General features: G+C 45.9%; 1 long non-coding RNA gene across 1 annotated transcript in view; it reads left to right on the top strand.

Moving 5' to 3' along the window:
• The first annotated feature begins 24,239 nt into the window (after window positions 1-24,239).
• LOC141250210 (uncharacterized) overlaps window positions 24,240-26,596 on the top strand; it is a 191,108-nt gene continuing 188,751 nt past the window's right edge. The window contains exon 1 of the long non-coding RNA XR_012312552.1: window positions 24,240-25,617. This is a non-coding gene — a long non-coding RNA (uncharacterized lncRNA). The remainder of the gene's footprint in view (window positions 25,618-26,596) is intronic.

Raw genomic sequence — 26,596 nt, 5'->3', positions numbered from 1 at the left:
TCCCGTCCCGTGTCACTAAAACTGATTTCTCACATCATATCCCTAACACCATTAACATGACACTCACAATTTGAAGCAACACTACTGTCTACTGCATTTGCGATCGCCTTCTTCGGGGCGCTATGCATAAGCAAATTAGTCCCTCAATCCAAAATTACCACCAGTGGAGGCTTATTACACAAGGACGTAGTCATAGCCAATAATGCAATACGTCTACGCATACGCAAATCGAAAATCGGTTCCAGCGGGCAGGGGCACTTGGGTACTTCTACAACCGGCAAACGGTACACTGAGTCGGGTAACAATAGTAAAAACATGTATAGCCATCAGATCACAAAGTAATTTCTTCCTATCACACATTGATGGAACGCCATTATGAAGATACCAGTTCCAAGCTATATTTAATAAATGCATAACATCGGCAGGGAACCACCCCAAAGATTACGGGACACACTCATTCCGCATAGGCACGGCCACGGAAGCAGCAAGAGCAGGACTGTCAGAAACGGAAGTTCAGAGGATAGGGAGATGGCGATCCACGTGTTTGGCAAGATACATAAGACCGGACTTGTTATCCTAACGTGGTTTGTTTCTTTTACAGGTGACGCTAAGCCAACAGTGTGGGTGATAGGACACTCGTATATATATTGGGCAGAAAAAAGGGCGAAAGTCCGCCCGGGCGGGAGGAAATTAGAGTTTCATAACACATATTTCAGCTGGAGAGGTATTAGAGGCCTGCTATGGCCACAGGTACTAATGGAGGTAATCAAGGTAGGGAGAGAGGCAAGAGGTCGGTCATCTTAGTTATACAGGCAGGGGGAAACAACCTAGGTCATCACAAGAGCGCATAACTAATGGCAATAATGAAACTAGACACTGAACGCTTCAGAGAATTTTTCACAAAACTAACTATAGTATGGTCAGAGATTGTGCCGATAGCGGTATGGCAAGGTGCGCGAGACATCACGGCCATCGAACGGACAAGGCGGGTAATAAATATTCGGATGGCAAAATTTAGAAGAGACAGAGGCGGTGTAGTGATACGACCCCGACAACTGGAAGGAGATAAAGCAGGCCTCATACGGCCCGACGGTGTTCACTTAATGGATATTGGACTGGACATATTCCTGTCAGGACTCCAGGACGGAGTGGAACAAGCGTTAAGAGTGATGGATGGGGGTTAGAGTCCTGCATACGAGTACGCAGGATCCTCCGTGGCCTGGAAATAGAAAGGACATGTTGGAGAGTTAGACTTGTTGGCCAACTTGCTGGAGTGGAGACCCAGGGCATGCTGCAACAAGCTGAATTATTTTAGAAATAAAATGCCTTTCTAATGGAATGAGTATAAAGAGTTAATAAACCTGTGACCGATCCTCACCCATCCAGTTGTAAGAGTTACATTATTGTATTGTCAAGGAAAGGGGGGCGGTAGGGGGGCTGAGCATCTGGGTTTGGTTGGGGGTCCCCACAGCCTGCCTAGGCTAGATGCATTTAAAAATTCTTATTAGATACACAGGCGGTGCAGCTTGCTTCGCAGCTGGGCTACTACGCCCAAAGTATTGCCTAGGCTAGATGCAGTTGAAAATTCTACGCTGACTAGCAGACACTGAAGCTTTGGAGCTGACCTCTGAGTAAACAGCTCTTCAGACTCAAACAACTGTGTTACCCCAAGCCATAGTGTATGTAGTTTCTTACAGTTAAAAGGGGGGGGGGGGACCCAACCCACCTGAAATTGACGATGCCAACGTCACGTAAGAGACAGCAAGGGGACTCCAAAAAGAGTCTCCATTTTTTCCCAAAATTGTGGCACAGACACCACTTAACCCTAGAACGCATACCTGGGGCCTCGCAGTCCCGCCCTGTTAATTGTTTTCTATTTTCTGCAAGATTACTTTAGTTACAATTTTGAAACTCTAGGTATTCTTCATGTATATAGTTGTTTGTCATTTGAGTTTGAGTTATTCCATGTTATTTGTACACGGGCCTAAAAGGCCCCAGGTATGTGAAAGTGTAGATTTTTATGGTCATGCTTTCTAGGGTTAAGTGGCATCAATTGCCCCACAGTTGCTTAAAACGGTTGGTGAGGTGATTTTACCAAATCCTCAAGCTTTTAGTCTCCCCAGGATGACACAGGGGTAGAAAAGTTCTTGCGAATCCATGATTTGTTCATCTCTATGAACGTGAGTCTGTCTATATTCTCAGTGGACAGCTGCGTGCGCTTATCTGTCAGCACACCACCAGCAGCGCTGAACACACGTTCAGAGAGAACGCTGGCTGCAGGGCATAACAAGATCTCCAAGGCGTGAGTGGCGAGCTCCGGCCATTTTTCCAGATTGGAAGCCCAAAATGAGCAAGGGTCCAGTGATACAGTCATGGCTTCGATGTTCACTTGGAGATACTCCTGTACCATCCTCTCCAGGCGTTGACTGTGTGTCAGACTTCTTGTCTCCTGTGGCCTTGCAAAGAATGGGCTAAAAAAGTGGTGAAACGATTCCACAAAATTGCTGTTACCAGCAGATACTGTGTTACTGTTACGGTTTGAGTGATGAAGACTCGACAGTCCCACGGTTGGCAAGTTAGAACTGTGAGATTCACTACGTGCACCACTTGTGTTTTGTGGAAAAGCACATGTAAGATTCTGCAACAGCGTCTGCAGATACTCCTGCATGCGTGAATCCCTTTCTATGACAGGAATTATTTCGGCAAATTTACTTTTGTACCGGGGATCTAAGAGTGTGGCAACCCAGTAGTCGGGATTACTTCGAATTCTGACAATCCGAGGGTCATGTTGCAGGTAGTGCAGCAAGAAGGCACTCATGTGTCTTGCGCATCCAGGAGGACCAAGTCCTTGTTGTGTTGGTAGCGAGGTAAGAATCATGCTTCCTTCCTCTGCCCTCTCCCCCCAACCTCGCACAACAGAAATGTGATCATGGTCTCCCTCATCTGATGAGTCTTACATGCCCATCGCCAGTTCGTCCTCCACTTCTTCCTCGGCTCCTGCACCTTCCTTGACAGTTTGGCTGCTACCATGCGCCCTGGTTAATCCCTCTCCCCCACCCTCCCATGCCTGCCGCCTTGGTGCTGCCGACCGTCTGGACCTTGGAGATTTTATCCCTTCCGCATACGACTCCTCTACTTCCTCCACCTCCTCTTGTCCCACCACCTGACTCTAAATTCTGTTTAATGTGTGCTCCAGCATGTAAATCACCAGAATAGTCATGCTGATAATGGCATCGTCGTCAGCACTAAACATCTTTGTCGCCATTTCAAAACTGTGTGTGGCGCTCCTGAGGGTTCAGTCGCCACAGAGTTACTGCATCTCACCCAGAGGTGTGGTATCTCACCCTCAGGTAAGGAAGGAGTATGGCTCGGGACCCTAACACCTGCATCCAACACATACCCGCAATTGGGGTAGGGCGAGATTGCTCCTAAAGGAGAGCGCAGTCCCAGGTCCCTAGCTGGCGGGAGGGTCCTATATAGTGGGTGCTTAGGGGAGCAGCTTAGGGGAACACATGACAGGGAGAGTATAAATAGGAAGCCATCTTAGAAAGAGCAAGCCAGTCAGAGGAGGAGAAGTGACAGGAGCAGAGGCTCTGCATGAGCTCTGCTCCGGAGGCGGGCCTAGCCTGGGAGGCCCAGGACTGAAGGAGAGAAGAGAGGAGTGGGAGCAGGAAGGCTCCAGGAACCGAAGGGAACCTAGGGGTACGGGCCGTGCAGAAGGCCACCCGTACGCCCGCTGCTACCAGGAGGTAGAGGGGTCAGGCCAGATAAGGGGAACCGGTCCCTCAACTAGCAGAGAAACAGCAAGGCTCAACTAGAAACCGGAGGCTGCAGCATTTCATGTACTGCAGGCCAAAATCCACACCAGTCTCACTAAGAAGGTAGCCACATAGGACCCAGGGGACGGAACACACGTCGCCCGCCAAGGCCCCAGGATACCGGATAGAAGTGTCACTGGGTGTGAGGTGCAGGGAGAAGGCCAGAGAAAGGACACACAGAAGGGGGTCCTGCTAAGAACTCCGGAGCTAACTGGGGGTGGACTGAGCCCCTCACTGAGTACGCACAGCACGACGGGGGAGATTGCTCTGGTACCTGTAATCTGGACTGCAACAACTGTGAGTAAAGATCTTGGGACTGCATCACACGGACTCTGTGTTCATTACTGACTCCCTGCACTACAACCACCATCATCCACCCACACTGCCCTGGCGCTACACTCTTCCTGTGGGGAGTAATAATACCATTGCTGCAAAACCACCAGCTTCAGAGGACTGTTCCGCAGCGGCGGCCCCTTTGGCCGCACTCCACAGGTGGCGTAGTCGGACATTATAAAACCCATATATACAAATTACCCTTGGATTGACCGCCCTGGGTCACGGACCGGGTCACCGCCACAGTGACTACAACCCCCAGCGTCTACCGGTACCCCACGGCCCAGGGGGCGCGTCAACTTCATAGGTCCCTGATCTGAGACCACTCCTGCATCGTGATTTGCCCCACCTCTGGATCTTGTTGGCCCAGGCTATACGTCAGAACGTATTGCACCAGGGCTTGTCGGTGCTGCCACAGTCGCTGCAACATGTGCAGATTTGAATTCCACCGTGTCGGCACATCGCATTTCAGCCGGTGAAATGGCAGGCCCAACGACTTCTGTAGAGATGTAAGTCGTTGAGCTGCGGGATGCGAACGGCGGAAGTGAGCACACAGCGACCGTGCCCTCTGCAGAAGGCCATCTAGTCCGGGATAGTGGGCTAAAAATTGCTGGACAACCAGGTTCAACACGTGAGCCATACAAGGCACGTGTGTGACTTTGCCCCGGCGAAGGGCCGCACCCAGGTTTGCAGCATTGTCGCACACGGCCTTCCCTGGTTGCAGGTCCAGTGGAGACAACCATTCATGAAACTGGGTCTCCAGAGCTGACCACAACTCCTCAGCTGTTTGACTCACATTTCCCAGACATTTCAAAGTAAACACTGATGCCGTTGAGCCCTGCTGCCAGCATAGTAAGGAGGTGTGCAGGATTCCTTCTGCGCAGTTAGAAAGCAGGTGGCATTACCAGACAGGCTTTGGGTGCAGGTGGAGGACCGAGAGGAGGTTGAGGAGGCAGAAGCAGTGGAGGAACTTCGAGATAAAGAGGATTGACGCACAACTCGTGGGGACGGCAAGACTTGGACAGCAGCCCCTTGTACTGCTGTCACCATAGTTACCCAGTGCCCAGTCAGCATCATGTAACGCCCCTGTCCATGCCTACTCCTCCAAGTGTCTGTGGTGAAATGCACCCTGTCACACGCAGAGTTTCTCAAAGAAGCGGTGATGTTGTGTGCGACATGCTGGTGGAGCGCAGGCACACCTTTCTTTGAGAAGTAGTGCCGACTGGGCATCTGGTACTGGGGCACTGCAACGGACATAAGGTCTCGAAAATCCTCTGTGTCCACCAGGTGGAAAGGCAGCATTTCTGTAGCCAAGAGCTTGCAGATGGTGAAATTCAACCTCTTAGCTTTGTCATGGCTAGGAGGAAATGGTCTTTTACTTGTCCACATCTGAGAGACCGAGGGCTGGCTGTTGTGCTTAGACGGAGTTGAGTAGGGTGTCCCCAGCAAACTGCCGGTCTATGAGGAAGATGCAGGCGAACATGTTAGGTTGCCTTGATCCAAAGGTGGTGCTCTTGATGTCGGAGAGCGCTCAACACCAGCAGGTGTTTCCACTTCCAAATGAACTGATGACCTGCCAATCAAACTGGCTGTTGCGGGTAAAGAGGTGGCAGGTCTGCGTCCAAAAACATGTATGACTGTTGTCCCCCCAGTCACAGAGGATGAAGAGGCCGCGGATGCACAAAATGGGGCAGATGGTGGTTGGCCCGGCCCGCTAGGCCGCATTGTAGCACAGTGAGCTTCCCACTGCAACTTATGCTTCATATCCATGTGACGGTTCATGCATGTAGTACTCAAACTATGGATTTTTTGGCCTCTACTTAGCTTTTGGTGACAAATATTACAGATAACACGAGTTGGGTCATCCTTATTGATCTGAAAAAATTCCCCCAGGCTATGCAAGGCTTAGAGCCCATGCGAGGTGAAGAGCCACTACGACTTGTGGTCAGAGGCAGAGTTGTGTTTGAGGATGCAGTTGTTGACGTGCTTCCAGTACTCCGTCTCTGTCCAGGAAGGCGCAACCTAACCTCGTCGTCAATAGCATCTGTGATGCTCCGGTGCGCTTGGTATCACAGATCCTAGAAGAGTGCATTGATGGAATCCTCCACAAGAGGCCCCCATAAACATTCACACATCTCCACCTTCCACCTCAGACCAGCAGAGGGAGCCCGTTAGGGATATAAATAGGGAAGGTGGAGCTAGGCAGTTCAGTTCATCTGAAGAGTTCCTGCAGTAGAGAAGCCTAAGAGAGGTCAGTCTGCAGTGGAGCTCAGTCTAGTCTAGAGAACTCAGTTAATAGTTCAGCAGTGGAGCACGAGGCTCCTGCTAGCTAGATTCAGGGAGCCCAGTTAGAGCTTAAGGTGTGCCGGCGCCATAAGATCGGTGAAGCACGGCAAGCTGCCGTTAGTGTGTATAGCCTAGTGAGGGCCCGAGTAGGCTGAAGGCGAGTGGCGAGTTAGTACATAAGGGGCAGAGGAGCTTAACCAGCTCATCCCGAAGCATTTACCGGACACTGGATCCGAGCTTACCGGGATCTCTATGACCCAGTAATGCATAACCAGAATCCCTGAGAACTACAAGTCCCAGGATCGCTAAGGTGCTGATACGTAACAGAGCCAGGAGACGCTTAGGCCCCGCATACTGGGAGCGTGAACTCCAAGACAAGGCCCTACCATAAGGTCAGCCAGCGCAGGACAGAGACAAAGTTAGGCCTAGCTCCAGGCAGGTCAGAAACTTACTACGCAGAGGCAAGAAACAGGAGGCCCTACACCCGCTCATTGGGGAGGATCCTGATATGCACCCTTCACCCTACAATGCTCTGGATGTGCCTGAATTTCCACCAGTAAAAGGTACTGAAGTGACCACCGTGTCCGTTCCCGTTCTTGCTCTGACCCAGCTGGGTCTCGCCTGTCCTGCATTCCCCCTGCATACGCTTTTCTGAGGCCTAGCTCCACCTGTGGGGAGCTCTACCATCGAGCTGCCTCATCACCGGCCTCAGTGGACTGCTGCAGCGCTGGTGCTTCTCACCAGTTACCACAGGTGGCGTCACAAACTCTTATAAAATTAACAACTATCCACCTTTTTAAAGAGTGACCCCAGGGTACGGGCCCGGGAGCCGACCACCGCGACATCCCCAAGGCCAGGCAAAGGCCCGGGTACCGAGTCATCCCCATCCCCTGGGCTAGTCACATCCTCCTCCACCTCCTCTGCTGACCTCATCGACTGGCTGACTGTGGGTTGACAGTAAGTGGGATCTCCAACCTCGTCATCATCACCCTGTGTGTTCTCACACCCGTCGTCCTCAGAGCCAACCTCTTCCTGCCCTGACCGAAAAGTCAAGTTGTCGCTCCAATCAGGTATTTGAGTCTCATCATCATCTTCATCATTGTCTCCACCAACACGAGTTACAGTTTGGGAATGAGGGTCTACATTATGCTCAGAACCTTCTTCATCTGGTCCTGGATCCGACTTATAAAGATTCTGGGCATCAGTGCAGATCATTTCCTCGTCTGGATTAACAGAAGTTCTGGAGCAGACCTCCGTTTCCCAGGCTATAGTATGAGTAACAGCTGTGCAGACTCAACCATCTGTGTTACCCCATACTCAGACGGGCAGCTGGAGACTTGGGAGCTGTGAGGAAGCAAGTGCGATTGGGGTGACACCTCTGAGGACTGCAGTATTTGTGATGTTGAAGTTGAGGTGGAGGAGAGCCCACTTGAAGGAGCACTTGATATCCGTTGAAGCACCTGCTGTTTTTGTGCCTCATCTGGAATTTGTAGCGATGGGCGTGTCCGTAAGAAAGGGATCGTATCACATTGCCCACGAAAAGAAGTAGACATCTTAGTTTGGCTGGAAGATGGTCTTTCTTCTGCAGATGTTACCCCCCCACCGCGGGGGGGCTCAACCCACCAGCGGACAGGCCCCAGTATTGGGAGAGGGGGACTGGCCGTCAGGGTCCACCGCGGCTCTGGCACGAACCCGGGGACACGGAGGTGGCACGGGCAGGAACAGACTGGCCATGTCAGCTTCGCACTTTTTTGGTTTTAGAAGGGCAGGACATGGCTATATCTGTGTCTCCCGCTCCTTTTACTCCTCCACCTCTTTTCTTTTCGCATGACTATATGTACTTGTCACTTTTCCATGTGTTAGTTGTGTCTTCTGAGCAGTTTGTCAGCTTTTGGACACCTTTGAAGGTGTTTTCTATGTGTTTCTATGTGTTTTTGTTTGCCTTCCATTGGTTTTAATGGTGTTCGAAGGTGTTCGACGAACAATTCGGCGAACATACGGGTGTTCGACGAACCGAACCGAACTCTAACACTACGGGGGTGGCTCAACACTACTCACGGCTACTGAGACTTGACCGTGTGGAAGACAGGGTGGTGGTGGTTGTGGCAAAGTGACTGGAAGCATTATCCGCTATCCAACCAACAACCTTTTGACACTGCTCTGGGTTCAATAGTGGTGAGCTGCAGTCCCCTAGGAATTGGGACAGAAGGTTGGGCGAGAAGATGTGGGTGTTTGTTGTGGCACAATTTCAGCTTGCCCACGGCCTCAGCCTCTGCATGCACCATCACCATCAGTTCCCCGACCCTTGCCACGCTCCTTGCTCTTTTTAAATGGAGGACACTATCTTCCACGCTCACTACAAATGACTGAATTCGGAGCGAAGTTGTATGTAATCCGTGTGATGGAGAAACCACAGTTTTAAATCCCTGGCCTGTAGTTAACTATTTTGAACAGCAAACCAGTGTCGAAAACTTTGCTGACACTGAAAAAAAATTTGAATGGAGGCCAGAAATGGCAGAATTTTCAGCGCAATTATATGTGATCTCTGTGACAGACAAACCACGGTTTTAAATAGCTGGATTTTTAGCGCTGTAATATGGAAAGGACCTGGCTGTATTCTGCAGTGCCAACAAGCAAATGGCGCAGAAAAACGGTGTTCTCTGGATTGCTTTTTAAGCAAATAATGAGGATTAAGATCCCAAAAAATTATTTCTGGCCCCTGAGACCTGGGCCTTTGTCTAGAAATATCTAACAGCAGCAGAAGGCAGAACTGAAATGGAGCCCCTTGTGCTATATGCACTGCAGTCTGCTATATACACTTACTGCCTATACACCCTGCCTGCCTGATATCTCTGGAGATGTATTAGTCCTCAGAAGGACTGTTTGTTGAGATGGATATGTGTAATGTACTTGTTTTGTCCCTACACTACTTAATATACAACCAAATCTCTCCCTAACTCAGCAGCAGCTCTCCCTCCACTGCCTGATTGCGGAGTAGACTGACGAGCACAGCGGCGCCAGGTCTGATATAGATCTGATGATGCTGTGTGGCCAGCCAATCACTGTAATGCCACAACCAACATGGCTGTTGTGTCTCTAAAGAGCGCCAAACATGCAGGGAGGGGACCCGAGCATCCACCCGAGCATCTCACAAGTACTCGGCGAGCTCTGAGCATCTCGAGTACTGAGATGCTCGGGCAAGTACCGAGTACTTGCGAGTATGCTTGCTCATCACTAGTCGTAATGTGAGCACAAAAAGTGCAACCATAGTGCAAAATAACAGGGCCAGCAACCAGAAACCGATCCATGCCAAACTGAAAGTCCAGAAGCACTTACCCTCAGGTAGATGTCCCGCAAACCCCACCGGTATATAGGGCTGTTTTGTTTCTTCCCATAGCGCGTTTCGCTTTGCCTGTGCGCTGCTTTCTCAAGGGAAGTTCCTGTTACTAGATGAATGTATTCGGATTTTCCAGTCCACATACTGCAGAGGTTTCTCCATTACCTTTGGCTGGTTAGTAGGGTTGAGTGAGTATGTTCTGTCCTAGTGTGCTCGCGCCAACCTCCGAGTATTTATAGCTGCTCGGTGATAAGGTTAAATAGCTCCCGTGTGCATGATTTGCAACTGTTTGACAGCTTTATTACATGTGAGGAATGTGTAAGAAATAGACATTCCTCACATGTAATAAAACTGTCAAACAGTTGCAAATCATGCACACGGGAGAGATTCAAACATATCACCGAGCAGCTGTAAATACTCGGAGCTCGGCCCGAGCATACTCGGCGAAAGGGTTAATAGAACATACTCGCTGAACACTACTGGTTAGTTTATAGAGGTTTTTTCTGGCACTGGCTCTTTTGCACGTTTGTTTTATACATCTGTCTGTTTTGTCCATGTATGTATATGTATTTGATAAAGATTTTGTTACATTTTTGCATAAAAACTCCTAGTTTCTCTAGTCTTGTTTATGTTCACATTTATATAGTGCTTTCCGCTGAATGCATACGACAACGCAAAAAACTGTATTTAAACATGTATGTCAGCGTATCCATAGACTAAAATGGGCAAGACGTAGTAAAAAAAATATATATATTATTTTGACCACATTTTATCAGCTTTATGTCACCTTGGAATTCTTTTCCTGTTTTCCATTATGCCAAAATGAATGGTTTGATTCAAAATTTGTCCTGAAAAAAATAAGCCCTATCATTACTATATTGTCAGAAAAATTGATCCATTAGATCAAGAACAATATTACCAATAGTACCGCTATACAAGAGACAAATAATACCACCATATCATGACCATATATTACCATCACATAGTGATTGACCCTCCTAAGCTGTCTATATGGGCACGCAGGTCATATGAATCTGAATAAATGCTACCTTGATATCTGCGATCCATGTTTTCTAGTTCATACTTGCTTCCTTTTTATTCCTGTTGTTATACTCTCCAGTCACTAGGTGGCAGTGTTTGTTTATTTAGGCTCCACCATGCATTCAGCCATGTAAGTCCTTCACCTCCTTACAGCTTGCAGCAGATGTGTTCGTGATGAGACAAAGTTCATTTCTCCTGTTCTGTGTTAGTTACATGTCTCACACTGGTAACTCCCCCTTTCATTTACAATAATCTCTGGAGACAGATTCTCAGGGAAATCTATGTCCTGCCCATAGATCTTAAGAGCTCATTCACATATAGAAAAAACGTGGATTTCTCTGGAATAAGACATCGGATCGCTGATATTAAGGTATTATTTTATTCAACTTCCTATGACCTACCTGCCCTATTGATGGATTAGGAGGGTTGATCCTACTGACAGATTCCCTTTAACAAAAATCACTGTACCTAGACTAATGTTATCATGAGTACTGCAATATAAGGAAGTCAAATGTTGTGATCTCTGCAGAATAGTCATGGATGGAAGAAGTTGTCATGTTGGTCTGGGCCAGATTGAAAAGACGGGAAAAGTGAACGACTCCATCAGAAAAAATGTCAGCTGTAAGTCACTATGTGTAACTGTACTGTAATCTCTTATATATTCTGCAGCACTGGTATCTACCACTATATGTCATCATATGGCGGTAATATCGATGTTTGTCTTTGGGTAGATTTATTTTCAGTAACAATGCGGTCATCTGCTGTTCCCTTAAACCCCCAATTAGAGTGCACCACCATAGTTGTAATCGGCTGTCGCAGAGACCATGACCACGACCGGGCACATGCAGGTGAGGGGTCACCGGTGTCAGTGCAAACTTCAACTGGATCAGCTGAAGTGTATTGCCACTGGATCTGTGCGCTGCAATACACGCTACCGGCCAATCGGAGACCAGCAGCTGACGTTATTCCCAATATTGCAAATTATCACATATTCACAGGATAAGTGATAACATTTTGATCGGTAGGGTTCTGACCACTCGATCCTCAACTAATCCTGAGAACATGGCTCTTAAATAACCGTCAAAAATGGTGACCATGCTTGCACCTCCTTACTTCCGGAAATACGTGATAATTAGTGTTGAGAGAGCACTAAAATGCTCGGGTGCTCGAAGCTCGGGCCGAGCTCGCCGTGATACTCTGGTGCTCGACCCGAGCAACGAGCCCAATGTTAGTCTATGGGGGACCCGAGCATTTTTGCGGCGGCACCCCCGGCAGTCTTTTAAAAGCCTAACAAGTGCCCAAAACGATAGTGACAGTGCTCAAATGACATGGGGACAGCATGGGGATCGCCCCAGGAAGCATTTCTGACCCCCAGGTCACTGCTGTCAACAACGTGGTCAGAGGTATTAAGCCACATTTAAGGGCTCACAATAAAACGTTCAAAAACTAAACTGAAACTGCTTTCCTGTGAAATATGTTAAGGAACTTCCTTTCCAGGGTAAAGACTTGTGTATAAGGTAAAATAAATAACCACAAACAAAAATACTCCTCCACACCATGTTCACAAGTAGCATTTTTTATGCGTTTTTGCACTTTTGTATTGCTTTCAACCGTGACAAATGCATTCACCGGGAAATGTAATTTTAACATTTTACAACCTTATCTGGCCATGTGCTGTGTGACACAAGCCACAAGCACTTGTCCACGTGTCCGTTGTCAGGTGGACTCTCCCAGTAACTGCGTTGTTGAGGGTACGGCAGATGTTTTGGAACACGTGCTTGTGTAGTGCGGGGATGGCACACTGGGCAAAATAGTGTCGGCTGGGGACCGAGTACCGAGGGACGGCCACCGCCATAAGGTTGCGGAAGGATTCCGTCTCCACCAGCCTAAAAGGCAGCATTTCCAACGCAAGCAGTCGTGAAATGTGCGAATTTAGGACTGTGGCCTGTGGGGCGTTAGCTGCGAATTTCCACTTTCGTTCAAAGGTCTGGGATATGGACAATTGAACGCTGCAGTGGGACGTGGACGAGGACGTTGATGCTGTTTCTTGAGAAACTGCCATAACAAGTGAAGACTGAGAGGAGGGGGCACACACAACAGGGGGTTCTATTGCACGCACAAGAAGCAGTGGTGACACCCGCTGACACTGGTCGTGGACCCTGGGGTTTGCCCCACAAAGTCGGGTGCTTTGTTGCCATGTGCCTGATCATGCTGGTGGTGGTCAGGCTGGTAGTTTTGTCACTCCTGCTGATGCTGGCATGGCAGGTGGTACAAATGACCTTTTTGGGGTTATCAGCAGAGTCTTTAAAAAAATTCCAGACTCTGGAAGACCTACAGGTTGTACTGGCAACGTCCCTCGTGTTGGTGTTACTAGGAACTGTTACCCGCCTTCTGTGTCCGGCCACCACACTGCTTCTTCCTGCCTGTTGGGGTACTCTGCCTCCCTCACCCTGTGTGCTGCTGGCCTCACTCTGCGTGTCCTCCTGCCACGTTGGGTCAGTTACTAGATCATCCACCACCTCCTCCTCTTCCACTTGCGCACCACGATCCTCCGCCTCACTTCCTGGCAATTGTGTCTCGTCATCGTCCACCTCTTGTGACAAATTGCCAGCGTCGACTTCCTGTGGCCATGGCTGTTCAAATATTTGGTCATCGCTACATGGGACCTCCTCTTCCACAACTTCAAGTGGAGCAGACGAGGGGCACAAATCAGGAAATGGACCAGTGAACAGCTCTTCAGAGTGTCCAAGTGTGGGATCAGTTGCTGTCTGACGACACTCGGCATGGTGGGAGAAAGGAGCATCAGGGTGAGGAGGGTGAGACTCACGGCTACTAAGAGTTGACCGTGTGGAAGACAGACCGGAGGTGGTGGTGCCCAGGTAACTGGAAGTATTATCTGCTATCCAATTAATAACCTGTTCACACTGATCAGTTTGCAATACTGGTGTTGTTCTGTGCTTCCCTAGTAATTCGGTTAAGAAGTGGGAGCGAGAAGATGTGGCTGTTGGTTGTGGCACATTTTCACCTTGGCCATGGCCCCGTCCTCTGCACGCACCATCACCAGAACGTCCAGTTCCACGTCCCTTGCCACGCGCCTTGCCCATTGTAAAGGAAGTAAAATAGCTTACACTCACACTATCAATGGAAAAAGGGTAATAAAAAGTAGATTAGAACCGTGGAAGAGGAAAACCACAGTTCTATTTCTCTGGCCTACACCTGACTCTTTTAAACAATCTGAACAATCAGTGAGAAACTATTACTCTTTTTCTTTACGGAAAAAATACCAAAAGCTGAATAATAGAGATTTTTTACCGTGGAATGGCAAAACCACAGTTATTGTTTACTGGGGTATACCAGAAAATTTTAAATACATATATTTGCGGCTGAACAGTGAGCGACACACTCAAACTGTTTTTTTTAGGTAAAAATGGCCCAAAAGTGGATAATACAAAGATTTGACCCGTGGAACTGCAAAACCACACTTGTATTTCTCGGGCCTACACCAGACTATTTTCAACAGATATATTTGTGTCTGAACAATCAGGAGACGCTACTGTTTTTCTTTACAGCAAAAAATGCAAAAAAGCAGGATAATACAGAGATTTGACCCGTGGAACTGCAAAACCACACTTGTATTTCTCGGGCCTACACCAGACTATTTTCAACAGATATATTTGTGTCTGAACAATCAGGAGACACTACTGTTTTTCTTTACAGCAAAAAATGCAAAAAAGCAGGATAATACAGAGATTTGACCCGTGGAACTGCAAAACCACACTTGTATTTCTCGGGCCTACACCAGACTATTTTCAACAGATATATTTGTGTCTGAACAATCAGGAGACACTACTGTTTTTCTTTACAGCAAAAAATGCAAAAAAGCAGGATAATACAGAGATTTGACCCTTGGAACTGCAAAACCACACTTGTATTTCTCAGGCCTACACCAGACTATTTTCAACAGATATATTTGTGTCTGAAAAATCAGGGAGACACTATTATTTTTTTTTTACGGCAAAAAATGCCAAAAGCAGGATAATAGAGATTTTTTACCGTGGAACAGCAAAACCACAGTTATAATTTTCTGGTGTATACCAGACTATTTTCAACAGATATATTTGTGTCTGAACAATCAGGAGACACTATTATTTTTTTTTTACAGCAATAAATGCCAAAAGCAGGATAATAGAGATTTTTTACCGTGGAACAGCAAAACCACAGTTATAATTTACTGGTGTATACCAGACTATCTTCAACAGATATATTTGTGTCTGAAAAATCAGGGAGACACTATTATTTTTTTTTTACAGCAATAAATGCCAAAAGCAGGATAATAGAGATTTTTTACCGTGGAACAGCAAAACCACAGTTATAATTTACTGGTGTATACCAGACTATCTTCAACAGATATATTTGTGTCTGAAAAATCAGGGAGACACTATTATTTTTTTTATACAGCAAAATATGCCAAAAGCAGGATAATAGAGATTTTTTACCGTGGAACAGCAAAACCACAGTTATAATTTACTGGTGTATACCAGACTATTTTCAACAGATATATTTGTGTCTGAAAAATCAGAGACACACTATTTTTTTGGGGGGGTGGTGGGGACACCAAAAGGTTAATAAGACGGTATTTGTACAGTGTGAAGAAGGAAAAAAAAAAGCGCATTTAGATGAAAAAAAAAAGTATTTTTTCTGGCCCCCGAGACCTGGAGCTAAGTCCACCAATTTCAGCAACAGGAGCACACAGGACTGTAATGCAGCGTTTGCTGGTATAACCACTGTGTCTCCTATACAGCCTGCCTGCTTGCCTGCCTGATATCTGGGATGGATATTAGTCATGAGAAGGACTGTTTGTTTGATCTGGCAGCCTTTACAGACCCTACACTAACTATTTTGCAGGATATATCTCTCCCTAAATCAGCAGCGCTGTCCCTACACTGTCTGATCCAGAGTGACTGTGTCCAAGATGGCGGCGCCCGGTTTTAAATACTCGAGGTGACGCTGTGCGGCCAGCCAATCACTGTAATGCCCACAAACAACATGGCTGCGGCATTACAGTGACTGGCTGGCAATCCCTGCATGTTCATTGGCTCTGTAAGGAGCGCCAAACATGCAGGGCGGAGACCCGAGCTCCCGCCCGCGTAACCTGGAAATGCTCGGTGCTCGCCGAACATCCCGAGTAGCGTGATGCTTGGGCGAGTACCGAGCAGTCTCTAGCATGCTCGCTCAACACTAGTGATAATCATTGGCACTTCTGGAAATAGATGACGACCGCTGGGACTACGAACAATTAGCACTTTATCACCTATCTTGTGCAGTATTGGGAATAACTCCTTGAGGAGTAACCATAATTTGAATCTTTTTTTTTTATGAATCAAAACTGCACATGAAAATAAGATACTTTGTAATATACAGTGGTGGCCAAAGGTATTGGCACCCCTGCAATTCTGTCAGATAATACTCAGTTTCTTCCTGAAAATGATTGCAATCACAAATTCTTTGGTATTATTATCTTCATTTAATTTGTCTTCAATGAAAAAACACAAAAAGAATTGTCCTAAAGCCAAATTGGATATAATTCCACACCAAACCTAAAAAAGGGGGTGGACAAAAGTATTGGCACTGTTTGAAAAATCATGTGATGCTTCTCTAAGTCGTGTAATTAACAGCACCTGTAACTTACCTGTGGCACCTAACAGGTGTTGGCAATAACTAAATCACACTTGCAGCCAGTTAACATGGATTAAAGTTGACTCAACCTCTGTCCTGTGTCCTTGTGTGTACCACATTGAGCATGGAGAAAAGAAAGAAGACCAAAGAACTGTCTGAGGACTTGAGAAACCAAATTGTGAGGAAGCATGAGCAATCTCAAGGCTACAAGTCCATCTCCAAAGACCTGAATCTTCCTGTGTCTTCCGTGTGCAGTGTCATCAAGAAGTTTAAAGCCCATGGCACTGTGGCTAACCTCCCTAGATGTGTACGGAAAAGAAAAATTGACGAGAGATTTCAACGCAAGATTGTGCGGATGGTGGATAAAGAACCTCGACTAACATCCAAACAAGTTCAAGCTGCCCTGCAGTCCGAGGGTACAACAGTGTCAACCCGTACTATCCGTCGGCGTCTGAATGAAAAGGGACTGTATGGTAGGATACCCAGGAAGACCCCACTTCTTACCCCGAGACATAAAAAAGCCAGGCTGGAGTTTGCCAAAACTTACCTGAGAAAGCCTAAAACGTTTTGGAAGAATGTTCTCTGGTCAGATGAGACAAAAGTAGAGCTTTTTGGGAAAAAGCATCAACATAGAGTGTACAGGAAAAAAAAAAGAGGCATTCAAAGAAAAGAACACGGTCCCTACAGTCAAACATGGCGGAGGTTCCCTGATGTTTTGGGGTTGCTTTGCTGCATCTGGCATTGGACTGCTTGACCGTGTGTATGGCATTATGAGTCTAAAGACTACCAACAAATTTTGCAGCATAATGTAGGGCCCAGTGTGAGAAAGCTGGGTCTCCCTCACAGGTCATGGGTCTTCCAGCAGGACAATGACCCAAAACACGCTTCCAAAAACACAATAAAATGGTTTGAGAGAAAGCACTGGAGACTTCTAAAGTGGCCAGCAATGAGTCCAGACCTGAATCCCATAGAACACCTGTGGAGAGATCTCAAAATGGCAGTTTGGAGAAGGCACCCTTCAAATATCAGGGACCTGGAGCAGTTTGCCAAAGAAGAATGGTCTACAATTCCAGCAGAGCATTGTAAGAAACTCATTGATGGTTACCGGAAGCGGTTGTTCGCAGTTATTTTGGCTAAAGGTTGTGCAACCAAGTATTAGGCTGAGGGTGCCAATACTTTTGTCTGGCCCATTTTTGGAGTTTTGTGTGAAATGATCAATGATTTGATTTTTGCTTCATTCCCTTTTGTGTTTTTTCCTTGCAAGCAAATTAAATGAAGATAATAATACCAAAGAATTTGTGATTGCAATCATTTTCAGGGAGAAACTGAGTATTATCTGACAGAATTGCAGGGGTGCCAATACTTTTGGCCACCACTGTATCTTACTAGAGAAATCTGCTTCTTTCTATTCCAGGACTGATCTCTCACTCTGTAAACTCTTTATTCAGTGGTAAAATCTGTATTCAGTGAAGAAAGACTTTCCCATTACTGAGATAGGAGATGACAGTTAGTACTGATAAGATTCTATTGAAAGAGAAGAGAGGGGAGGAACTAGAGGCAGACACAGACATTCTGATGCAAGTTCTCCTGAAATGATAGTTGTAGTTTAAACTTTTTTTAAAGCAGCAGCTGGGAAAATCTGTATGTACTGAAGACAGATTACACCACTGAATACAAAGTATATAGAGTGAAAAATCAGTCCAGGACAAGAAAGAAGCAGATCTCTCTGATAAGATATATTACAAAGTTGCTTATTTTTATGTGAACTATTGATTTATGAAATAAAAATTAAAACAATAGTTACTTTAAGAATCTGCTTTTCAGATTGTTACCTTTCAGTTTATTGATCATTGTGCTTGACTCGTTCATTAATGCTGAGTCTGTACTGTGCAGAGATGTGGAAAATGACACCGAACATAATGTGATTATGATCCAGCAGAGGGGAAAGAAATAGTAACCATTTATTTAAAAAAAGATGCAAGTAATCTAGAAAATGTGCCATTAAATTGTCTTAATTTATTGTTAAATACAGAAATCCTTCACACTCCAATCTTCTCGAGAAAATAACACATAATAGCTGACTGCAAGAGAATCTGCCATTGACACCTGACTCCCAGGAAATAATGGTACCCCTGTAGTTTTTTGGGGGGCAATCAAAACATTGCTATTCGCTTCATTTCTTTAAGTAGATTACAATGGTTATTACTATTAGCATTAAATTACTTAATTTGTAGATGACACAATCTATACTACGTGTCAGTCCCTGATCTCAATAAAGAACATAGCTATAGGGGGTGCAGAGGGAAGTGTTGCATGCAGGCTCCTCTGTCTGACGGCACAAAATGTCCCACTGCCACATAAAAAGAAAGTATAAAGTCACGTTCACACGTTCAGTATATGGTCAGTTTTTTACATCAGTATGTGTAAGCCAAAATCAGGAGTGGAACAATCAGAGGAAAAGTATAATAGAAACACATCACCACTTCTGTATTTATCACTCACTCCTGGTTTTGCCTTAAAAATACTGATGTGAATGTGTGAACATGGACTAATAGATAGAAAAGGATGAAGGTGGTGCGGATGCCGACCCTTCATTGGAGGAAACGCTCGTTTTCCAATAATCTTTCAGTGTAAATGAGCTGGCAATCATCCAACAAATAAGCAAAATGCTTGTTCATCAGGTGAAATTATTTCAACAGCACATCATCCTGTGTAAACAGGACATTAGGCCGTATGGTGTGTTTACATGTCATCTCAATGGATATAGCCCCTATAGATTTAAATGCAAACAAATCAAAAATGTGAAAAATCAAAAAGCCTTCACAGAGGAACGTCACAACGGTCCTTCTCCTGGGATAATAGTTTGGGGTGTGACAATATACAATAGCTGGACCCCTCTAGTCTTCATTCCTGGTACACTAACAGCTAAGACAGACAAGTTATGGCACTAGGTAATAATGAGACAGCGTTATACATAACCAGAGAGGACACTATGTAAGAGGGGCCGGTGCCATATATAACTAGAGAGGATGCAACATAAAAAACGATGGTGCTATGCATAATAAGAGAGGAAAATATATAATAATTAATCAGTCATTGTGACTCTCTCCCCAATTTATTCTAAGTCCCTGTTTTGTGTTATCTCTTCCCCAAATTCATAATTAATACCTGTTCCGTTCATAGCATGCTCTCCCACTCCTCAATTCATTAAAAGTCCCTGCATAGCATCATCTCCTACTCTCCAAATCATTATAAGTCCCTGACAGTGTCCTCCTCTACCCCTCAATAGATTATTATTTCCTAATAGCGTTCTCTTCCACCCCTCAAATCATTATAAATCCTTCTATAGCCTCCTCCCTACCGCCCCAATTCATTATATGTCCTTTAATCGCGTACCATCCCAATCCCAATTCATTGCAAAGTGTTCTGTATGTCCTTCTCCCCCATCACGATCTACCCACTAATTTATAATAAAAAGAATCACTCACCACTTCAGATGATCCCCCTTGACATCGCTTCCTTCTTCCGGCTGGGTACTTTCTAAATGCTTTGCATATCTGTGTCATAGAGAAAACGCTGATCATCATCTGAGAATGGTTTCCTGCAGCTCTGCCGCCATCATCTACTGTAGGATCCCTCTCTGACCATGTGCCATTAATAATGAGGGTAAGCTTACTTTGGGTTTCCTGGAGCTTTGGGCTCTAAGCGACAGGTCAGACTGCCCACATTTTAAGCCACCCTGCATAGGCCACCATGAATCTCTGCTCCCCGGTGCAGCTAGACCAAAAGTATGTCTAAAACGATATTGGCAAAATCGTCAGCTTGGCTTGCAAAAAACAAGCACTCACAAAGTCCCATCAATGATAAAATGAAAAGGTTAGTTGTTTAAAAGATATCCCATCTTTTAAACACCAGGGAAGGATTTGTATTGTGGCACGTACGCAGTAATTTTGTTCCAACTTGAAACCCCCTATGTATGGTATCCCCAGAGTTTCACACCACATGTACAGTATGTTGACTCCACAATGCTTCCAGCAAAGTTTGATGTCCTCACAGTGCCACTAACACAGTATAATACCCCCAGAAAATTAAGCCCTTAAAGTGCCCTCCCATAGTATGATATCCCCATTGTCCCCCTACACACACAGCACCATTGCCCCCACAGAGTATCATGACCCTGACACAGTATGATGGCACCCAAGGCCCCCTACTCAGTTTGCGGGCCCCCACAGACTTCCACTTAGTAAGGTCCGCCACAGCCCCTCACACAGTATAATTGCCCCTAAAATTTCCAACTCAGTATGATGGCTCCCACAGCCCACCACTCAGCATAAAGGTACCCACAGTCTGTCACACAGTGTGAGGGCCACCACAGCCCACTAAACAGAATGAAAACTACCACAGCACACTACTGAGTATGGTGGTCCTTATAGTCCCCCAAAAGACCCTTACTCAGTATAATGGCCCTACCAACACCACACTCAATATTATGCCCCCCCTGCAGTGCACAGAGTCTCATAGTCACAACACAAGCTGAATGGTGGATCAAGGAGCATTCGGCTCTGTGATCCGCCATTACCATTCTATTCAATGGTATCCAAGTCCTGGGGATGCAGATACTGCTGAAATTGTGATGACAGGGGGAGAGGAAGAGGTCCAGTGTCAGTGCCGAGACACACTGGGCTCCCCAGACTCACGGGACCCATAGCGGCTATGTGGGCTGCTGCTATGGATGGTACACCCCTGCACAGACCTTAGGCAAAAAATACTAGTACAGTGCCTGAATCCATGTGAGTGACCACTGATCATTGCACTGCGGTTTAGGCTCTGTTCACACGGCATTTTTGTGGATTGTGTATCTCTGTTTTATTCTAGGAATAGAGTAACAGAATTCATTTGGAAAATATTCCTTTTACATAACTAATGCAAATGGAACCAGAAGGTTTCTACTGACTATAATGGGGTCATGTTTTTGTTATGTGTCGTTTTTTTAACAGAACAAAAAGAGTACTATGATGCAGATACCGGGATTCTACATTTTTGTAATTATTTGTACTTTTATGAGGTGCCGTGTGGACATCATTAAACAATCCAGACATTCAGTGCAGTCAACATCATGGATGCTTTCGACTTTTTAACATTACTTCAAACATTTTGAAACGTTTGTGTCATCAGATGTAGACTGTAGTGGTTCACATGTTGTTTTATACACAATCCACACTGCATCCAAACATAGAACAATTGCTGTTTCCAAGACGTCCACTAGATGGGGCAACAGCATAGAAAATGACATGAAATTACAATCTGAACCACAAAAATTTTTCAACACTTTGATGATTTATCTGAAAGATTAAATTTGCACTTGTTGCAAATCCTATCCATTGTGGAAAATGCTTATGCTCAATCTGCAATATTCAGAATGACGTGAAGTGGTTTTTCTTTACCAGGGAAAGAATGCTGTGATCATCCAATTTAGTTGTCAGTCGTGCGCTTCTGTGACACCCCAGGGGTCTGGTTGCCACAGTAATAGAGATATTATGTCTGAGAGCAAGTGGGAGGTTTCTCTGGTCAGGAGCCCTAAACATGCAACACGGCCCACCCAGACCTGGGAGGGGAGGAATCTGCCCTTATAAACTGGGTCTGGGGCAGGATTAGTGAGTGAAGCTGCAGACAGAGTCAGAGTCTGGAGAGGGAAAGTGAGATCAGGAGCTCTGGAGGAGCAGTAGCTGAAGTCCAGGGGCTGGAGCTGAGCAGAGCTCGCCCTGGACGAAGACACTAAAACCGGACACAAGAGTCCGAGGCTGTGAGGACTGATATAAACCCAGCAGCAGAAATCAGCCGGCAGGGGATTCCAGGTCCTCTGGCCATAGAAGCCCGGAGGCTCAGTCACAAAGAAGGGACCAGCGCCGCCATCCAGGAGCGGAGGCTAACAGAAGGCCCCAAGTCAGCAGCCATACGGGTGAGCACCACACGGTATACTAAGGGACATGGGCTACTTGTAACCGCTGACAGCAAGGTAGCCAGGAAGAGTGCAGATAAACGGGGAGGCCTACAACTCCACCTGGCCAGGGGAACTCCTGCTTGCTCGCAGACTGACCAGGCCCCTTATACTAGCCAGTACTCCCGGGAGGGTCTGCCTTGTACCATCAGTAAAGACCCTGAACTGCACCTCACGTCTCTGTGATTCCTTGCTGCACCAGCACCATTAGCACTGGGATGCTCGCGCCATCACTCCCATCATCTCTCACATTAGCTGCCCTGAGGCAATACTCCTCCCGTGGGGAGTTATCCCATACTCGGCTGCGCAAACAACATCAGCCTCAGCGGTCGGCAGCGCAGCGGCGGTCCCCAGTGACCGCAATCCACGGGTGGCGTAGTCGGACACTTATTACAACATTTAGACTGCCACTGGTTTGACCACCCTGGGCACGGACCGGGTCACCGCCACACGGAGACTACAACCCCCAGCATTCTACAACAGGCCCGGTTCCGGGTTCCCCTGCACAACACAGGCCCAGGGGGCGCGTCACTTCCAATTCTTTTTATGTGGCAGAACTCACAAGTGCTTTTCTTCTTTTTAACAAATGTACCAAATTGTTGATTTGGCTGCTCCTAAAATTTCTGTTAACTCTGATAGTTTTCTTATGTTATTTTACAGCCTAATTATGACCTCCTTCACTTACATTGACACCTCCTTGGAGCACATACTGAGAGTTCCTATTATCTGCTGCCAAATAAAGAAAATTCAACACTAGTAATCCATTCTGTCCATTTAGTATCTTAACGGGGGTCTATCAGCCGGATTTCACCCCCCCCCAAACTATTTCCATGTGCATGTAGATCTTTCAATGAGAAGTCCAGCAATACCTTTACATGGCCAGTCCTTTCCCCTGTTACTGAGAAATCAACATTTGAATTGATATGCACATGAGACTGAAGGACAACAGTAAATTGAAGCCTCTGTCACTCCAGCTCTATTCCCGACCCAGTGTCACCTCCTCCTGTTTTACTGACAGCCGCTTTGCTGTGTGAATTTAGGCAAAAGAGCTGTCCCATCTGACAAGAAGGAGGAGGTGGTGCTGGGTGGAGAATAGAGCTGGAGTGACAGAGGCTTCAGATGTACAGCCTGCATATAAATTCAAATGCTGATTATTCAGGAACAGAGGAATTGACTGGCCATGTAGAGGTATTGCTGGACTTACCACATATACAGTAAATAGTGTGGAGGATGACATCCAGCTGAAAGATTCCCTTTAAAGGATTATTCTGAGAATCTTTCTTCTAGATTGCAGGCTCTCCTGATTGATTGACAGTTGAGACATGCAGTATTGTCAAGCTGATGGCCTGAACTGTGTGCTATACAACATTAATTTATGAGGCAGCTTTTCCTCTGCAGTGATCCTGGCTGACCTCAGTGTTGTGCTTACAAGCTCTATAGAGGTTGTAACTAGCGATGAGCGAGTATGTTTTGTTAACCCTTTCGCCGAGTATGCTCGGGCGAGCACCGAGTATTTATAGCATGCTCGGTGATATGTTTGAATCACTCCCGTGTGCATGATTTGTGACTTTTTGACAGCTTTGATACATGTGAGGAATGTCTATTTCTTACACATTCCTCACATGTATTAAAGCTGTCAAACCGTCGCAAATCATGCACACGGGAGCGATTCAACCATATCACCGAGCATGCTATAAATACTCGGTGCTCGGCCCGAGCATACTCGCCGAAAGGGTTAGCAAAACATACTCGCTCATCACTAGTTGTAACCACTGTGTACATTCAGTCACCCCGGCTAGCCAACAAAGTTAGAAGATCTCACAAAATCTCCTTCTCTACTCCCCTCTTATCTCCTCCTCCCACAATCGCATACAAGATTTCTCCCGTGCATCCCCCCTACTCTGGAACTCTCTACCCCAACACATCAGACTCTCGCCTACCATGGAAACCTTCAAAAAGAACCTGAAGACCCACCTCTTCTGACAAGCCTACAATCTGCAGTAACCACCACTCCACCATACCGCGCCACGACCAGCCCTACCCCCACCTACTGTATCCTCACCCATCCCTTGTAGATTGTGAGCCCTCGTGGGCAGGGTCCTCACTCCTCCTGTACCAGTCGCTGACTTGTATTGTTCTTGATTATTGTACTTGTTTTTATTATGTATACCCCTTTTCACATGTAAAGTGCCATAGGATAAATGGTTCTATAATAAATAATAATAATAATATTAATCTCCTTTGCAATTAGCAGTAAACAAATAAGAGAGACGCAGGGATAGGAGGAGACAGGTGGAAATAGTTAACTTCAAACTTGATTAATTCCTCACTGTCTGCCATTCTATACCTATTCTTTACATGAGAATAAACCTTTAATGTGTGTTGAAATGACAAGAGAACGCTGGAATGGTTTCTCCTGCAATTGTCTAATGACTTCATGTGAGACGGTGGTAGCACATAGTACAGCACACGTGTAGCGCATGTCCGAGGCGCGGCTGCTCAGAAGTTACTTCCCATTAGTCGCAGTGGCGTTCTGCTGAAATTATTTTCAAATGGCTGGCTTTTTTTGCAGAAACACCGCGGCCATCGACAAGAAACAGTTAGAGCTGAAAACCTGCACTTCAATCACATCTTGACGGCTTTCTTTTAAATGCATTGTACTGATTTACAGCTGCTGATTAATGCACATTCTGTCACTGTCCAAATACTTCCAGACTTGACTGTATTTCCAGTTTAGATGCTCTAGGGGGCAGTGTGAGATTGCTTTGGAATGTAGAATTTTTGGAGACCTAATCTGCTGCTGATTAGAGTTGCCTCATTGAGCGGAGTTGCGTGATCATAAGTGCACCATGTGATATATTGAATACATTAGTGAAACTTGTGTAACCAGATTGATAACTGTTATACAAGACTTCATCTAAATGCCTGTGATTTCATAACCATGTCACGTATTAAGCCTTGTAAGGAGAGTATCTCCCAAAACGTATTTTATGAAAAGTAATCAAAAAACTTTATTATGGCATATGAATGGTAATCTCTGTTAGATAAGTGTGAAATTTAGCTTTACTGTGTTTGATGAATTTGGACAACACGTGAATGGTCTGAGCTGCAGACGGTGGACGTTAATGGTGAGATTAATGGTTTTATTTATTTTTAGCACACATTTTTTTTGCATCTAAGGTAATAGCCCCTATTGTCGTTTTCTTGTTTTGCAGTAATTTCTGAAAATTGTACTAAGATAGCACCTTGTTTCATGTGGTTGCTCCAAAATCAGAATAAATTTAGAATAAAATTATCTTAGAACATCTTTGTGTAGCCTCACTCTTAGTCAGTGTCGGACTGGGGTGCCAAGGGCCCACCAGTAACCAACTCCAGGGCCCCACTTTTAAGCCAAATTTATATAACAATTAACTGGGTAGATTATAAATGAATAAGATGCTGCCTTTGTCTGTACATAGTGATTCAAGTATATAGTGCCAGGTACTGGTCATATAACAGGGTGGTGGCCCACCAGAGGATTCTCCTGTTCTCCTGTGGGCCAGTCCAAGCCTGCTCTTAGGGTTCGTGCACACAATTGATTGTATCAGACTAGTTCTATACATGCTTTTCATGGATAGAACTCGTACCCATGTCAATCCAAAAATTCATTATCGACCCTTTAACGAGCCTTGTCACATGACTTAGGATAAACGCCAAAACCAAAGTCTCAATTTGCAGACACTGTGTTTCGGGGTACTGCCCTTCATCAGTGCAGAGTGTGAGATATGGTTTGGCTGGGTGAGAGGAGTCTGACCAAAATCAGCAATGCAAGTCTATTGGTTCGTGGAAAACATTGGATCACACTCAGATGGCATCTGAGTGCAGTCCAATGCTCATGGACTGCCATAATGAAGAAGCTTTTTTTTCTCTCCACCTCCTAGAAGAACTCATGCCACTCTGATCAAACTCTGATCAGCATAATCGGAGCATTTTTCTCAAATGGAGAGAAAACGGTCGCGTGCACCTACCCTTAAGATCAAAACTCTTGCCTTATTGTAAAGGCTGCCATATATATTAGAGACAAGTCTGCTTTACAGGCATGCTGATTTCAATTGGACAAGCTTAACA

Source organism: Phyllobates terribilis, unplaced genomic scaffold, assembly GCF_046119375.1.
Source record: "Phyllobates terribilis strain yellow unplaced genomic scaffold, ASM4611937v1 Scaffold_2__4_contigs__length_985480577, whole genome shotgun sequence".
In the NCBI taxonomy this organism is placed as follows: domain Eukaryota; kingdom Metazoa; phylum Chordata; class Amphibia; order Anura; family Dendrobatidae; genus Phyllobates; species Phyllobates terribilis.
This window is presented reverse-complemented; position numbering and strand designations above follow the sequence as displayed.